The 13,320-nt window shown below is 40.7% G+C and overlaps 1 protein-coding gene across 14 annotated transcripts in view; it reads right to left on the reverse strand.

The window, feature by feature from the left end:
• The window catches only part of LOC122550578 (protocadherin Fat 3-like), a 794,139-nt gene extending 781,117 nt beyond the window's left edge, over positions 1-13,022 (reverse strand). For 12 of the 14 annotated variants that reach the window (XM_043691532.1, XM_043691531.1, XM_043691530.1 and 9 more), the window contains exon 1: positions 12,939-13,022. The gene's annotated coding sequence lies outside the window, so the exon portion shown is untranslated. The remainder of the gene's footprint in view (positions 1-12,938) is intronic. The other 2 variants (XM_043691523.1, XM_043691525.1) reach the window with 2 other exon arrangements.
• Positions 13,023-13,320: the final 298 nt, after the last annotated feature.

Raw genomic sequence — 13,320 nt, forward strand, 5'->3', positions numbered from 1 at the left:
CTGACTAATGCACCTAACACTATGGGCAATTTAGCATGGCCAATTCACCTGACCTGCACATCTTTGGACTGTGGGAGGAAACCAGAGAACCCAGAGGAAACCCATGCAGACACAGGGAGAATGTGGATTAGTGGTGCTGGAAAAGCACAGCAGTTCAGGCAGCATCAGAGGAGCAGTAAAATCAACATTTCGGATTTACCTACAGGGAGAATGTGCAAACTCCACACATACAAATCACCAGAGGCTGAAATCAAACCTGGGATTCTGGTGCTGTGAGGCAGCAGTGCAAACTACCAAGCCACCATGCCACCCCGACCCAGAGTTCTCAAAAGGTTCCTCACATGTTAAGCCTTTCATCATCATGAACCTCCTTTGTACCTGCTCCAGGACCAGTACATCCTCCCTGAGGTATGGGGCCTAGAATTGCTCACAATACCTCTGTGGTCTGACCAGAGCCTTCTAAAGCTTCAGAAGTACATCCCTGCTTTTATATTCTAGTCCTCTTGAAATAGATGCCATAATTGTATTTGCCTTCCCACAAACCCACCAACACACTATAACAGCAACTAATGAACTTGAAAGACCCTATGCAGACAACAAGTAAAACCAATGTCATTTACAAAATACTTTGCAAGAACTGTAACACACACTACATTGGACAAACAGGCAGAAAACTAGCCACCAGGATACACGAACACCAACTAGCCACAAAACAACACGACCCCCTCTCACTAGTATTCTTACATACAGATAAGGACACCACTTCGACTGGTATAACACATCCATCTTAGGACAAGCCAAACAGAGACACGCACGAGAATTCATAGAAGCATGGCATTCCAACTCTATCAACCACCCCCGAGAAACAACAGGAAATTACATCACCACAAGAAATTACATCACCAACCCAAAAGAAACCCAAACATAAATAAAAAGCAGAAATCATGTACACGGTTTTGCCTGAAACCCACTGAAGATGTTACCTACCAGGGTGATGAAACGTCTGGAAATGAATCTCCCAGCTCAGCGAGCAAACCTACATCCAGAACCTCAATGTGAGCTACAAATCTTCTCAAAACTCGTTATTTGCCTTCCTAACTACTGACTCAACCTGCAAGTTTACACAGAGAATCCTGGACTGGGACTCCCAAGGCCCTTTGCATTTCAGATTTCTAAATTCTCTGCCCATTTAGAAAATAGTCTATGCCTCTATTCTGCCTACCAAAGTGCACAACCTCTCACTTTCCCATGCTGTGTTTCATGTCACTTTTTCCACTCTCCTAAACTGTCTAAATCCTCCTATAGACTCCCCGCCTACTCAATACATGTCCCTCCACCTAATTTTGTATCATCTGCAAACTTGGCCAGAATGCCTGCAGTTCTTTCATCTAGACCATTAAACGTATAAAGTGAAAAGTGGTGGTCTCAACACTGACCCTCAGAACACTGGCTACTATCCCAAGAAGAACACGGCTATCCCCACTCTCTGGCTGTATGGCAGAAAGCAATCTTCTATCCATGTTAGCACCTTGACTCTAACACTATGGGGTCTTATCTTACTCAGTCTCCTGTGCAGCATCTTGTCAAAGGGCTTCAGGAAGTCCAAGTAGATAACATCTGTTGGCTCTTCTTGGTCTAAGCTGCCATTACCTCCTCAAAAGAATTCTACCAGATTTGTCAAACGTGATCTCCCCTTGATGAAACCATGCTGTCTTTGCCCTATTTTACCACACACTTACAAGTATTCAGAAATCTCATCCATCATAATGGACTCCAAAATCTTCGCAATAGTCGGGTTAGGCCAATCAGCCTATAATTTCCATCTTTTGCCTTATTTCCTTCTTAAAACAGAAGATTAGCAATTTTTCATTCCTCTGAGTGATTCCAGTGATTCCTAAAATACTACCACCAATACTTCCACTATCTATTCAGCTGCCTCCTTCAGAGCTCTGGGGTGTAGTCCATTTGGTACAGGTAATCTATCCACCTTCAGACTTCAGTTTTTCTAGCATCTTCTCCTTGATGGTCATCATACTCACCACTGCACCCCCTCCCCCCCACCAAATCAACACACTCAAATTTGAGAAGTTACTCATGTCCTTCACTATGAAAGGACTTCACTATGATGCAAAGTACTTGTTCAGTTCCTCAGCCATTTCTTTGTTGCCCATTATTACTTCTCTAGCATCCCAATGTCTACTTTTGCCCTTTAGACATCTAAAGGAACTCTCGCATTCTTTTATATTTTTGTCTAGCTTACCCTCCTATTTAATCTTTTTCCTCTTTTTTTTTTTAAATTGTTGTGGGAGAAACAGGTTCAAATTCATGGGAGACTGGCAACAGTACTGGGGAAGGAGAGGGTTATTCCAATGGGATGGGCTCCAGCTGAACAATGTTGGGACCATAGTTCTGGTGAATCACTTACCTAGGGCTGTGAATAGGGCTTTAACCTAAACACTGGGGTGGTGGATTACTTTCCATCAGAAATGTGGAAGGCGTGTGTATGTGTGCACGTGTGCATATGCGCTGACATGATGTTAAGGTTTCTAGAACAAGTAATAGGAGTGTGTACAGAAAGGGTCAGGAATCTAGTTTCAGATACAATTGATAAAGGGGACAAGTATGAGAAGGACAGAGGATGCTATATTTAAATGCATGTAGTTTGTGAAAAAAGGTAAATAAGCTTGTAGCACGTCAGGCAGCATCAAAGGAACAGGAGAATCGACGTTTTGGGCATGAGCCCTTCTTCAGGAATGAGGAGGGTGTGCCAAGCAGGCCAAGATAAAAAGGTAGGGAGGAGGGACTTGGGGAAGGGGCGTTGGGAATACGATAGGTGGGAGGTGGTTAAGGTGAGGGTGATAGGCCGGAGAGGTTGGTAAGAAGATTGCAGGTCAATAAGGCGGTGCTGAGTCGGAGGGTTGGGACTGAGCAAAGGTGGGGGGGGGGGGGGGGGGGTGAGGAGGAAGAGGAGCAACGAGGAAGCTGGAGAAATCTGCATTCATCCCTTGTGTTTGGAGGGTTCCTAGGCTGAAGATGAGGCGCTCTTCCCCCAGGCGTCGTGTTGCCATGGTCTGACGATGGAGGCGGCCAAGGACTTGCATGTCCTTGGCGGAGTGGGAGGGGGAGTTAAAGTGTTCAGCCACGGGGCGGTTGGTGCACGTGGCCACCACCAAAGCCATCTCCCACGCCATCCATAACCTCATGGGATCTCCCATCCACCGCCTCCAACCTCAGTCCCACAACCCACAAGTCACCCAAACCAGATGGACAAGAGTCCAGAGTTCTGAGGAGACTGTAAAAAGGTATTGATGATGATCTTTCAGGAATGAGTCGAGTCAGAAAGGGTCCTAGATAACCAGAAAATTGCTAATGCAAGGTTAAGAGGAGAGGGAGGCAGAAGACAGGAAGTTTAGGTAGTTAGCCTGACCTCAGTTATTGTTAAGGTTTTAGAGTCCATTATTAAGGATGGATTGCAGAGTACTTTGTCAAGGGTAAAATAGGGCTGAGAAAGTCATGCCTGACAAATCTGTTAGAAGTCATTGAAGAGGTAGAGGTAATGAGCAAGTTAGACAAAGGACACCCAGTGGACATTGACTATTTGGATTATCAGAAGGCCTTTGACAAGTTGTCACACAGGATGCTTCTAAGAAAGATAAGAACCCATGGTATTTGGGGCATAGGTAAAGGGTTGGCTGACTAGCAGAAGATAGTAGGGATAATGGGTCTTTTCAGGATAACAACTGGAGACTAGTTGAGTTCTGCAAGGATCAGTGTTCAGATCACAACTATTCACATTGTACATCAACAATTTGGACAAAGCAACTGAGGACATTTGCAAACTTCACAATGATAAAAATTGCTGGAAGCACAGATATAGTGTTGAGAAAGCTGGGACTGCAGAAGAACTTTGGTAGTAAAGTGGGCAAAGAAGATGGAATACAATGTGGGAAAATGTGAAGTTATACACTTCGATAGGAAGAACAGAAACATACTATTTTTAAAATGGTAAAAGGCTTTAGAAATCAAGCATAAATAGACTTTGCAGTCTTAGTTCAGGATTCTGTTAAGGTTAACATGAAAATTCAGTTGGCAGTTAGGAAAGCAATACAATGTTGGCATTCATTTCAAGAGGGCGAGTGTACAAGAGCAGAGATGTCCTGCTGAGGCTATGGTCAGATTGCACTTGGAATATTGAAAGCTGTTTGAGCCCTGTATCGAAGAAAGCCTATGGAAGCCAAGTTATTATGTGTACGATTCATGATTGATAAGGGGTTCAAGGGTTATGGGGAAAAGACAGGAGAATGGGATTCAGAAGTATATCAACTATGATCAAATGGCAGAACAGACTCAACACATCGATTGGCCTAAAAAGGTTTACTCCTACGGGTCTTACAGTTTTATAGGAACTTTGTTTCCTGAAAGTCAAATTAGTTTTGATCAAATGACATGAACTGAAAACATTAACAGATGGGCTTTACATTTCCAACGACTTCTGCCTTTTTTGGCTATTCTAAGCATGCAGATTCTCCCCCCTCCCCCGACCAATTTTATCCACTGCTTTGGTCCTCAGTTTCTACTACTGACACAGCAAACGCGAGGATTGCAGATGCTGGAAATCAGAGTCTAGATTAGAGTGGTGCTGGAAAAGCACAGCAGGTCAGGCAGCATCAGAGGAGCAGGAAAATCGACGTTTCAGGCAAAAGCCCTTCATCAGGACGGCACTTTAATCAACGTAGTTTAATTGAGTGTTATGTTCAAAAGACTGGTGTATCAGATGAAGCATGACCAGAATTCTTTCTAGCAAAACATATTACATTTCTTTTAGTTCCAGTGTTCAATGTCCTTATGCAAAAGCTGTCTATAGGAAAGTATCACATTAAAAAATACTGCCAAATACCATGTGATTTTTTGTTTAAAATTTTACACTCCCAGCTCTTAACGCTACCTTTGAATATTTTAAAAACAGTGACAGATAAAGAACTGAATTATTTCTCCATGCATTGGTCTTTGCAAAACTGAGCTAAAGCTCAAAAATCAATACAAACTATCTTGTCTGACAGTAGCAAGCAAAAGGTACAGGCTACCATGATCGCCCATGCTTCAGCATGTGAACAAGCAGGGAAACCACCACTCCTTTTTCACATTGCTGTTTCCACTGCATCTGCTTAACCTATAATGGTATTTTTGAGAAGCAGTTAAAAAGGCATTTAAACTACAGATACATTACCCAATGCCAACCTTTATGCAAAAACACTAAGTTCCCTACTGTACTGAACCACTTTATTAGCCTAAATGGTTTAATGTTACTCCCTTACTTATTTAGTTTAAGATTTAAACCAACCCACACTGTTTTAATGACAAGACTCAATTGCCTTGAAGAATTTTTGCATTCAGTCCTACACTGATGTGACATCATAGTTTTCCACTTCAGTGATATAATTAACAGACAGTATGCGCTCCATATAAATGGATTCCCCAGAGCTAAACTTCAGAGTAATGCCAAGAGGAAATACTATTCACAACAGTGGTTTCTAGACTATTCCAAATCAGTAGCGTTTAGAACCTATTCTCTCATGCCATGCACTAGCGGAGGTCAATGATAATTCAAAGACAGTTGCCAGTGCTGAAATTGCAATGGAACATTTGGTGGCTTTGGATTAATTTTCATGCTGATGTAGAATTCCTAATGTTGTAAGATAATGTAGTTTTCACCACAAAGCACAACACAAGATTTCATCTGAGGAACTCAGTAAAATGAAGGAATCATACTACTCTCCACTCCATAATGTCACGTATTTGCAAAATAGCAGCTTACGTGTACGAAAGTTGCTTTGACAATTAAAAAGTTTACAAGTTCAAGATTATATGTGCACAATTTCTCCAAAATAAGAAACACTGATTCACAAGTTTAGAAGTGTGGATATCAAGCTTTCATGACATTACACTGTTGACCTTTCTAAACTGGCTAGCTCTACCAATATATCACAAGCACCTGTAGGGCATATATACAGCTGCCAACATAAGTTGGAAGGTCTCAGTGGTGTTCATCATTAACTGCAATAACATCCTGTTGGTTCTTCAGTATTGCCATCAATAATATGGTTATCGCAAGAAATCCTGAAAGTTGCAATAAGGCTTCATGACAATTCAATAAAATACTTTTACTAATCAAGATGTCAAACAATACACATTCTAATTGACAGTGCATTTGGCTGAAAATATGACTATTTAAGAAAAAACAAAATCAAGAACTTTGTTCAGACCTGCAGATCATATAGGTGGGGTGAAAAGACAAGCAAACAGATCCCGGTAATACATTTTCCTACAATAATTTCAGTAATGAGTTATGGCTGCAAAGTACTCTTCAGTAACAAGGCCAAGCAGGACATTATTTGTAGGTAAATAAATATCAAATACCATAAGATCATTATTATATCCACACAACCACAACACTTTCAGCAGAAATTTCAGGGTAATAATGGAAAGCAAGACTAATTTACTCTTCTTTAAGCGACAGGAACTATCACTGCCCCCAGCTGTTGTATGGGACTAAAGATTTGGAATCAACTTAACAGCTTCCTTCTCCAAATGCCTCTTGCAAGATACGCACCATCAGGAGAATATCTTACATTTATGAAGCTTAGAATGTCATTTTGGTGCTGGAACTGTTTTGTGGATCCTTGTTTCTCTTAATTTTAAAGAGCTCCAGAAACATCCACTTCTTTGGTGCTACATGATCTGATTTCAGATAACTCAACATCTTGTTTAGAAAATGTATGTTTTCTATCTTTATAAAGTAATAATTGCTTCAATTTTCCCAGATCTGTAAAAAAAAGTGTATTTATCCCTCAGTCGTCAGTCAGTTGAGAAGCAATGCTTTTATCCTTCCAAAGCGATCTGTAAGATTGACCTTCATGCACCTTTTAACTGTACATTTATGCTGAGATCAGATGCTAAAATCCACATTTAATGTTTTAATTCAACACTGCCAGAATTTCTATAATTCTGTATTAAAGCATTTGGACTTATTCACAAAACGCATGCAAGTCCTCATCAGTTTTCTTTATTTGACAGCTATGCTAAATACACTTTCTGTGCAGAACATTTTAATCTTTTATAACTATTGTCATTTTTATTGCAAAATAAGAAAAGAATAAGGAGGCATGTTTTGGAAGCAAGTTCCAGTGTCTGCTTATTTCCTGATATTAACACAATGTTTCCTATAACAATGAATCTATGTTCATTAGAAATGAGAACTCTAAAGCAGCAGCTTTACATTAAATTTAATGCAAAAGTAGCAAACATGCTGATGGAAAACATTTCATTTTATAGCTGGTTTTCATTCCAAACTAACTTATTCAACAATGTTTACTTTGCATCTTTCATTTCATAACACCTCCAATGAATTAGTTTTGAAAGTCAGTCAATAGCTATATAAAGCAAACTAAGTCAACTTAAGACATTCCACATGTGTAAACAAGATCACAGTTTAATTTTAAACACTTGATATTGATGCTGCTCTTAAAGTATACAACTTATTTTAGTGGAACTAGTTTTTAAGAAATATTTTTATTGAAATATTTGCCTACAAAATTAGAAAGTTACAAAAATATGAAAATAAAGCATAACATCAAAAACAATAAACAGTAAACCAACTACTATACAAAAGAAATCAAAACTACACTTATTACAAATCAATAAATAACACCGTTCAGTGCAACAGGATCATAGCTATCAACCTTCGAGAGCATCAAATAATAAACCGACATTTGTTCAAAATTCTTCCTCTCATGACATTAGGTTTATCAGGCCAAACCATCGTGGCTAGACAAAAGCCCTAATCAAAATGGCGGGCAGATATGTTTCCAAATAATTCACAAAGGGCTGCCATGTCTTGTAAAAGTTGTCCATTTTCTGGTGCACCATATTTGTAACAACGTCTTAAGGAGCATTTTCCATAATTCACTTATGCCATCCCGATAGACCCGGGGGTTCTCAGACACCCAGCACATCAGAATGTTTTTCCTCTCAAAGTGAGAATGTTGAAAAGCTTTTACCTATGTACATTTACGGGAGGTAAATTCAGCAAACCAAGGAGCAGAGACTGGGCCCACCTTGACTTCGGTCCTCAAGACCTTCTCTATTACTCCTGCCACAGTGCTCCAGAGAACCACAAACAATGAGTGAGGGTACCTCTATTTATTTTAGATTTGGCGGACACTGAAGATGCACCCTGCTTAAAGTTTCAGAGATGATCTGGGACCAGATGAGTCCTATGAAGAACATTTAACTGTATAACATGGCTCCTATTACATATTGAAATCCTCCTCGCATTCTCACAAATGTCCTCCCATGTTTCCAAAGTGATTTCAACTGCCAACTCTCTCTCCCAGACCTTATTAGATGCTTAATGTCATCAGAGGAAACTCCCCCCACAGCCCCCCCCCCCCCAAACAAATGAGAGAGTACTCACTTCAGAGCTGTTAACCTGAAGCACCCTCTTTTCCCTTTCACATCTATAACACTCAGTCAAGAACATGGTCTCCTTTTAGATAAAATCTCTAATCTGAAAGAAATGAAAGAGGTCCCTACTTGACAATCTATATTTCCGAATTATTCGATGAAATGATATCAACATTTCATCCTCAAACAGATCACCCAAACAAAAAAAGACTCCCCAGTCCACCCAAAGTTTAAATCCGGAATCTACTGTCCCTGGCCAGAAACCCAGCATGCCAACTATGGGAGTAAAAGATGTTTTAGACATATTACCTTCCATCTGCCTTGTCGCCCTCCATACTTTGATAGTGTTAGTAACTATTAGATTACGGCAATGTTCTGCAACTGTCCTCATTTTGTCTAAAAAAATAACCGGCTGATAAGAGGACTCCTGGTCTGAAAGTCCTCAGTGTCCGACCACGTCGACGCTGAATCCCCACAGGCTCAGTCAATATCTTCTAATGTCAAGGAGGTCCACTCCCCCCAATCCATGGGCAATTGCAGTTTCACAAGCTTATAGCGCCAAATAAACTAAACCAGCCATTCAATTTCTGAAATGTTTGCCTCGAGAACAGCAAAGGGAGTTTCTGCAAAGGGTACAATAAGCAAGGAAGAACATTCATTTTCATCACAACAACTCAATCTAACCATGATACACCACACCACCACCGCGCGCCCCCCCCCCCCCCCATCTTTGAAGGTCTTGTCTAATTGAGTCAAACAAATGAACAAAATTAATCTTGAATAAATGACCAAAGCTGGGGGTAACAGAGGCTAGAGTAAAAAAAACCTCCTTGTGACTACTTAAAAGGGAAACCCACACTCGGTAACATCTTCAGTGAGCTTCCAGACGAAGGACTGCTGATGTTTCCTGCTTTCTGTTTATATGTTTGGGTCTCCTTGGGATGGTGATACCATTTCCTGTTGTGATGTCTTTCCTATGATGTCATTTCCTGTTCTTTTTCCTCAGGGGTGGTAAATGGGGCCCAAGTCAATGTGTTTTGTGACAGCGTTCTGGTTGGAATGCCATGCTTCTAGGAATTCTCATGTGTCTGTTTGACTTGTCTTACAATGGATATGCTGTCCCAGTCGAAGTGGTGTCCTTTTTTATCTGTACTTAAGGGTACTAGTGAGAGAGGGTCATGTCATTTTGTGGTTAGTTGATGTTCATGTATCCTGGTGGCTAGGTTTATAACTTTGTGCAATGTAGTGTTTGTTACAGTTCCTGCATGGTATTTTGTAAATGACATTAGTTTTGCTTGTTGTCTGTACAGAGTCTATCAAGTTCATTAGCTACTGGTTTTAGTGTGTTGGTGGGTTTGTGGGTTGCCATGATGCCAAGGGGTCCGAGTAGTCTGGCAGTTATTTCCAAGATGTCTTTGACAAGGTTGCACACTGTAGATGTCACCACTAAATGAAACAAATTAGAGGAAACCTTCAAGGCCATCAATAATACTCTTACTGGCATAAAGTCCACTAAAGAGGAGGAAAACAACAAACCGCCATTTGTAGATGTCACAGTAGAGCAAATAGCCAATGGGGAACTTCCAACCAGCATCTACAGGAAAACAACACATTGAGCTACAGAAGCAATCATCCCAACATCCACAAAAAGCTGCATCAGAACATTATTTCAACAAGTCACCACACATTGCAGCACAGAGAAAAGGAAAATCATCTCTACAGTGTATTAAAAAAAAATGGGTACCCAATGAACACAGTCCACCAATTTCTTAGGAACAAACCCAAACAAGCAGACAATATGTCCAGAAACCCTGGTCACTCTTCCCTACATCAAAGACATCTCAGAAATGACTGCCAGACTACTCAGACCCCTTGGCATCATGGTAGCCCACAAACCCACCAACACACTAAAACAGCAGCTAATGAACTTGAAAGACCCCATAAAGACAATAAGCAAAACTAATGTCATTTACAAAATACCTTGCAAGTACTGGAACAAACATTACATTGGACAAACAAGCAAAAAACTAGCCACCAGGATGCATGAACATCAACTAGCCACAATACGACATGACCCTCTTTAACTAGTATCCTTACATACAGATAAGAAGGACACCACTTCAACTGGGACAACACATCCATCCTAGAACGAGTCAAAAAAGACATGCATGAGCATTCCAACCAGAATGCTATCAACAAACACATCGACTTGGACCCCATTTACCACCCCTGAGAAAAACAAACAGGAAATGACATCACCATAGGAAATGACATCACCAACCCAAGGAAACCAAAACATATAAATAGAAAGGAAACATCAGCAGTGTTTTGTCCAGAGGCTCAAAGATGTCACCTGGTAGGGTGATGAAACATCTGAAAATGAACCTTCCAGCTCAGTGAGCAAACCTACATCCAGAACTTCAACCTGAGCTACAAATCTTCTCAAAACTCGCTAGACTATATTACTATTAGGCAAAACGTGCAATACAATTGTATTGAGATCTTGAGTTCTGTGGATCGTTTAGTTTAAAAAAATCTTCTCATTGAACAATACTAGATCTAGAATAGCTTTACAGTTGGCTCCAAAAAAAGTCTCAAAAGCATTATGACCAGATTTGCCCCTTGACTTTCATATACTATGTGAAGTCTAAAGATCCCCACAAATATTGCACTGTGTTTCTCTAATTTGACTAAGTTATTTAATACTAAGGTTAAGTTTATGGGTTCCCTTAAGACTGCATTCACATTTACTTAAACAAAAAACTGCAATTTCTGACCCTTGGAATCCCTAGTCAATATTTATCCACCAAAACCAAATTAATTTTTTATCAAATATTTCATTATAATGAGAGTTCTAGCTGTGCATAATTATGCTCTCATTTTCCCACATCACAACAATGAGAACCATAGGCGGATCCTCTGAGGTCACGAAAGGTTAAGTTCTCTGCTCTTTTCAAACGAAGGCTGACAGTAAGCTCCTCTCAAACTATAAATATATTAGAGGGGGCTACACCTCCAATCGGTACTGACATGATATGATATAATACAGTTGAACAGCAATAGGCTATTCAGTTAACATGGTCGATGTCGCTATAACGGCTCCACACAAGCAAAAAAACTTCCCAAATTATTTCATCTCCCTGGTTACACCAGCATTAAATCACAAACACAAAAACAAAACTATCCACGAATCAAAGCAGGAACATTTACAACTACTTCTGCACAAATTAAGACGCTTCTGGTGATACAAAGCGAAAGTAGCATATAATTCATGAAACTATAGTATGTACATATTCGGTACGAAAACCGAAATTTCCACAAGCCCATACTGGGTGCACTGTTACTTCCTTACACATCAAATACATTAAGGAATTGTTCGGACCTAAACATAGATTTGAATTTAAAAAAAGCTTTGACTTTCGAATAAAGCAGCAGCAAATCAGAGAGTGATGCAGCAGAGATTGGCGTTTTGGGCAAATCTAACAGTTGCGATGGACTTACATGAAGGCAATTATTAGTTACGTTTAGTCAGTGAGGATACTCCATTCACTCGACAGGGCGGGATCACAGTGCAAGAATGTCAATGGTCAAAAACGTATTTTGAGATTTTAACTCGGCCTTATGAACTCCCAACGTGAAATTCAGCTTGCTGCGAGGACTTGCCAAACTTTAGGCAGAGAATTTCACCAGGATTTTCTACGGCAGTTTCTCTGCGACACACACAAATCGGAACCATTACATCGTTATGAGATTTCCAAAGAAAGCAGCCTGCTGACTATCCTCAGCCTGACTCGGAGATGGAACAGAATCTACTCAAACTAGCGGCAGTTTCGCTTCCAAATAACGACAATTCGTGTTTCTGCGGCAGCGGAAGGATTAGCTTTTATCCATCTCAACTGGCAATGGGCCAGGCACAGATCTTTCCTACATACCAGGTTGTGGCAGAGTTTTACTAGACATTTGCCGGTTCCTAACAGCTTTCACCCGCACCCACCACTGCCAGCCCGGCACAAATCCCTGCCCCTGCCCACCACTGCCAGCTCAGCAGCATCAATCCTTGCCCACCATTGCCAGCCTGGCACCAATGCCTGCTTTTACCAATCTCGTCCCTTTTTAAGTTTTGCAGGAGGGGGCGTCATACTCTCCAAAATCGCAGCATCACGTGAAAGCAGTCCAACGGGACAGTACCAGCAAGTGAATACTAACTTGAATTATACATTTTGCGCAATTCTCATTTTAAAATATATAAAAGTGCGCGAATTAACGTTTATCAAATTATTAGTGTTTAGTCGCCTCCTCCTGCTCTAAATCCGTTAACTTGCTGTATTTGTACTTAAGCTGTTCAGAACAGGAGCCTTTGAAATCGTTATCCAAAAACCAGTGACCATAAATATGTTTCCCTAACTCACTGCTTTCAGACACGTATGGAATCAATTTGTTCTAAAACAATGTGAAAACTCGAAAAGAGAACAAACCTTATACAGGAGCTCGACCTGACCACGAGAGCCAGAATATCACAATGCGCCTTCCAGAGTTGTTCACTAAAGCCTGACGGAGTACTGGAGAAAGGGAGATAGTTATCGGTCTACACCAATCCGGGGAGAGGGTGGAGCAGGCTTCAGTTCGGAGAGCTGTCTGATTGGTTCTCGGAGATGTCAGTTATCGTTGTTGCTGGCGGAAGGCGAGGTGAGGTGGACAGGTGCAATACCTTGTTGAGTAAGGGTGAGGTGATTATTAAAAGGAGTCTCCCTGCATACAAGTCGATGAATCTGTACTACTGAAAAGCTGATATAACAGGTTTTTTTTTGTAAAATTCAGAAATATAGAGGACCTGGGTATTCACAGGAGGAGCACAAG

The sequence above is a fragment of the Chiloscyllium plagiosum genome, chromosome 6 (genome assembly GCF_004010195.1).
Source record: "Chiloscyllium plagiosum isolate BGI_BamShark_2017 chromosome 6, ASM401019v2, whole genome shotgun sequence".
Classification (NCBI taxonomy): Eukaryota; Metazoa; Chordata; class Chondrichthyes; order Orectolobiformes; family Hemiscylliidae; genus Chiloscyllium; species Chiloscyllium plagiosum.